This window comes from Cryptomeria japonica, chromosome 9 (assembly GCF_030272615.1).
Source record: "Cryptomeria japonica chromosome 9, Sugi_1.0, whole genome shotgun sequence".
NCBI lineage: Eukaryota > Viridiplantae > Streptophyta > Pinopsida > Cupressales > Cupressaceae > Cryptomeria > Cryptomeria japonica.
In genome coordinates, this window is record NC_081413.1 from 737027995 (window position 1) to 737033662 (window position 5668).

Here is a 5668-nt window from a genome sequence, read left to right on the forward strand (position 1 = left end):
CCCACTCGAATTGAAGTAAGTGCTCTCCGAACTGTGCGGGGAGGTCTCCCATCACACGACTCACCAACTTGATTGATATTATGGCTGGCGGCGCCCTAATCTCCCCACCCACCCCAACCCCAACCCCCCCTAGTTGGTGTTTAGTTTTAGTTTATCCCTATTGAACCCCCACTATAACCCCACCCCCCCGCCCCACCGTTATTAATTAGACTGCTAGAATAACCTAGGATAGGGCTTTTACCCTTTATAATAGTAGGGGTAGGGTCCCCAGGGCCCTATTGAACCCCCACTACCTGAAAATAGGATAGAGGTAGGGCGGGGCCCCACTATAACTAAACTATAATAGGGGGATGGGCGGGGCATAGTTATGAAGGGTTACGAGCCCCTACTATTTGAAGGGGCCGTTGGGTGGGGGGTTATCCTATATCCTCCCACCCACCTCATTGAGTGTATATTTTTCTTCCCTATTTGTGATGGTATGTTGACTAATACATATGCTAACAAGTTGCATGTTGAAATTTTGAATTAGAGGTTTAGTTTTGTTCATGCATGCTCCCATGATGCATATATGTTATGTAATGTGGTCATAGTTGTAGAACACAAGTTTACTACTGATGGGGGGAGGTGGGGGGGGCGGGAATCAATAGTAAATAAAACTTCAATCCTTATCTAATTAACTCTCAAACAACTTAAAATTTTAAAGAGATTCAATGTGAAAAACAAAAGAGATGCACAATAACAATGCACAAGATTTACGTGGAAACTCAAGATGAGAAAACCACAGTGAGAACGCTACTAGGATCTATTGTCCTAATCCAACCTCACGATTGAAACTTCAATAACAAAGTTTAATGGAACCAACCCTAAGGAGTCACCAAACTCCTATCTATATGAACACCAACTCAATCAAAGGTATTGAAGATTAATCTGATGTCCAAGTAAATTTGCATGATTACATACTGATAAGGAAGTCAAATATTCTTTAAAAGTCTGCAAACAAGAATGTACTGAAGCAAAGATATAAGTTGCCCTTGAAGGTCTGCAAAATGATATATCCAAACAGCCAAACTGAACATACAAAACCACATCCAATATACTGCAAGCAAACTGAAAATAATATTTCACTAAATGCCTGATCACAATTCCTCATAAAAACTTTAGTTGCTATGACATCTTAAAACTGAAACAGTACTGTGATAAAACTGTGAGTTTAGTACTGAAATGCTAATGGAAACTTCAATACTCGAGACATTAAAACTTGTTGCTTATTGTCTATAATTTATGCCCTTGTCTACAAGCTTTCACGCTGCATATGATCTTTCAAGCCTCTGTCTTCCTCATCAAGTATTTCACTCCATGTTCGTTATAATGAACTTTGCTTAAACTCTTTCAAATCTTACTCATCGGACTTCAACATTTCACAAGTTTTTTTCCTTTTAGACTCACATATTTAAAAGTTCTTATATAGAAGATGCAACAAACAACAAACTGCAACAACTCTAACTACCAACTACTTCCAACTTCCTTTTCATCATGGCTTTTCATTCTCCCATTGTGCTGGCTTTCTATAATTGTCTTATGTTGGTAGAAGTAATGGATGTTATTCATTATCAAATCATTGATCACAAATATAATATCTGTGATTGTCTAAGTCTGATTACAACATGATAAAGACAAGGATATTCTTCTGTATATTGTTGACAAGAAAAAATTGATCAAGGAATCATGCCAGCTCCGTGGCCATCTGCTGTACGTAGTAATGTTTTCCACAAACATATCAACCATTTGCTGTGATTTTTTGAAACATTAATTATATTCTGATCTAACACTTTCTGTTTATCCAATTTGAATCTATTCACAGATTTTAATCAAAGACAAAGATCTGTATGTAGAAAACCACTTCCTCAAGCCCTCATTTTATAGAAAATATAAGCATCATTGGTAAAACATATATGCATACATAAAAAAATCATATAGACTTGCAATGTTATATGTCAGTAAAATAATAATATATGAAAAAACCATCTATATAGGCTTATAACAAAGTCATGTAGCCATACAATGTTATATGTTGGTAAAAAAAATGTCATATAGACATACAAAAAGCCATAATAATATTATCCCTATGGATTGGGATGTCGAGCATATGTAGATGTAATCAATGTTTATTGCTTTCAAAATTGGTGATTTGATCTTCTCTTTAATTTTTTTATATGTCTACCTAATACAATAAAAAAATATACATATTACTATAGAAAAAATGAAATATACAATGGCATATAAGTGAACGATCACTTTCACAAGTTGATTATTATCCTCAATCATTCATTTCCTCTCTTCCTTCAACTAAAGTGTAGGTGCACAAATTGGAGTTGTGACCCCCTTTTGACAAGCATCAAGAAATAAATGATAAGTTGTAAATGAATATAATTAAAATATACTGAAAGGAAAATAAGAGCAAGAAATGAAATAATAATCCAAGAAGTTTTTTGATTGAAGAAAAGTTATCAAGATGAAGAACAACTTGAGTTGAGAAAGCACCCAAAAAGAGAGGAGACACAAGAGCTTTTGAAAGGGGAAAAAGCAAAGAAAAAACCTCTTATAGATAATGAATGAATGACAACAGCCTAAGGAGAGAGAGAGAGAGAGAGAGAGAGAGAGAGAGAGAGAGAGAGAGAGAGAGAGAGAGAGAGAGAGAGAGCGCTTAACAAGAATCTTATTATAATGATATCTTATATGAAGAATGAGAGGAGAAGCATTTCTTAAATAGAGATAAGGAGAGGAGCTACAAAGTAACTCCCATCTCTATGAATGCCACCATTTATGCGATGTGTGTGCAATATGGAAAAATCCTCATAAGGAGGAGAAAACTAATATTCCTTAATAAAAGATTTAAACGAAATGAGTCATCCTTGTAAGGAAGTTAAGTAGCAAAACAACTTCCTACACTAACCTTGAGAGGGGTAATGCAAAAACTTTTACAGATCGTTACAACAGTTACTAAAACTTAGCAAAAATAGACACAACAACATGCATACCAAAACACATTGATTTACATAGGGAAAACCCTTTCGAAAGAAAAATCCCACACTCCAAAAGCCACCCAATATATTATTCTGCAATCAACAACAAATTACAATATACTTGTAGATCAAGATCTTCACAAGAGTACCACTAATCAAAGATTCAGAGGTAACTCAATAGCCATAAGACCCTTACACACAACCTCTATCTCATGCACCTCACATATAGGAGATACAATACAAGAAATCGTATTACAAAACCATGGGCTAAAACCACCCAATAAAGTGGAGCCGACCTTATCTCCTATCTAGATGCCCTATGACATGTTAAAAAACACATCAATACGTGTCCTTCCCTTTACAGTTCATTTATGTGTCCGATGCATTTTATATTTCCTATTTCAAGAGTACAAACTTTCGGAGGCCATAACTTGTGAACTGTGTGTTTGATTGGCGAACTGTTTGAAGCGCCATAAAGCTCGCGAAGTGCTATATCACCTCGCAAACAACTAAATAGTTTATGCCCACTTTTCAAGACATTTCAGAGCCTCTAAAGTCCTAAAAATTAAATTTAAACTCGCACGCCTCCAAAAATAGAAACTTTCATATCTTCAAAACTAGTTGTGATCTTGCGATGAAACTTTACCAGAATGCTCATCTAGCCAACCAGAAGCTTTGGGGGGAATTTTGCACGTGCTCAAATGAAAACTTACTATAAATAGTAACCTCATGTAAATGCAAGGTTGAGACATTGTTTTTCGCAAAATTCTCCCACTTATCGAACACCTTGCAAGAGCATAAGGAGTATCAACACAATAAATTAATTGCTAGGGGTCATGAGGCCTATAGACTTCGAACACCATCTGAACTTCTCAGTGCTCACAACATTGGTTAAAGAATGTGCAACATTCATCAAAGTTTCTACCTTAACCAACTTCACCTTACCATCTTCGACCATATCTCTGACAAAATGATACTGAACATCAACGTGCTTGGTCCAGGTATGAAATGTCGGGTTCTTAGCTAGGCATATCACACTCTAATTGTTACAATAACTATCACTGCACCTTGTTTTATTCCAATATCTGAACACAGTCTCTTAATCCAAATGACTTCTTTACAAGCATGAGTAGCTGGCATATACTCTGCTTCTATAGTGGACAAAGCGACCATAGCTTGCCGCTTACTCATCCAACTAATTGCACCACCAAATAAAGCAAAGATATAAGCACAGATGGATCTTATACTATCAATATCACCTACCCAGTCCGAATCCACATAACCATGAATATCAATGGAAATAACGTCTCCAACCAAATTACCATGATAACACAAAGAATACTCTCAGGTACCCTTCAAATATCTGAAGACTCTTTTGATATCATCCCAATGAACTCTACTAGGATTAGACATATATCTGGAAAGAACTCCCACTGCTTGGGCAATGTCTAGTCTAGTATAGACCATAGCATACATCAAACTTCCAACTGCACTCTGGTAAGGCACTTTGCTCATGTCTTCCATCTCCGATGTGGATGTAGGACAATCTGAAATAGATAATTTTGTTCCAACTATAAAAGGAACACACAATAGTCTACAATCCTACATGTTGAACCTCTGTAAAATTGAATTCACATACTTACTTTGGCTTAGCCATATCTTTTTGTTCACTCTCTCTCTTTTAATTTCCATCCCAAGAATGTGTTTTGCTGGACCATGATCTTTCATTTCAAATTTAGCAACAAGCTGAGACTTTAGTTATGAAATCATACCTTTCCCTTTACCAATGAATAAAATATCATCAACATTTAATGCAATGTACAGGAAATGATGACCATCAGATTTATAATAAACATAGTGATCTAATTTAGAATGTTCAAATCCCAAACTTAACACATGTATCAAATTTCTGGTACCACATCTTAGGACTCTATTTGAGGCAATACAAAGATTTCTTTAATTTACAGACCAAATTACTTTTACCTTTTACCATATAGTGCTCTACTTGTGTCATATGAATATCCTCCAAATCACCATGAAGGAAAACAATTTTCGCATCCATTTGCTCAACCTCTAAATCATAAGCAACAACAATAAACAACAAAAATCTAATGGATGCCATTTTTGCAACAAGAGAAAATATCTCACCATAATCAACACCCTCAACCTAAGAGTAGCCTTTTGCAACTAACCTTGCTTTATACTTCTTAATGATTTCATCTAAACCAATCTTTTTCTTGAATACCCATTTGCAACCAACATGATTTCATCCTTCAGGCAATGGTACAAGATCCCATGTATCATTCTTTTTCAAAGTTGCTATTTCTTCTTCCATAGCAATCTTCTAGTATTCTGCATCATTCATAATGCCTCTTCTATAGATCTAGGTTCATCCACATCAGTATTCAAAGAAAAAATACATCTCCAATCATCCGGTGAATTACCTTTCAGATGATTGTCTAAGTCTTGTAGACCTTCAAACAAGTTGAGTTGGAGGTTCTTCCTCCTCTTTCGAAGATTCAGAGCTAGATGAGATCTCCTCAACTTATTTCCTATTAAGGGTCTCGATTCAACTCTCTCAGGCGTAGAACGGAATTGAATAACATCTTCCTGTTTAGTTTATTATAGCTGCAATGTAACCGAAG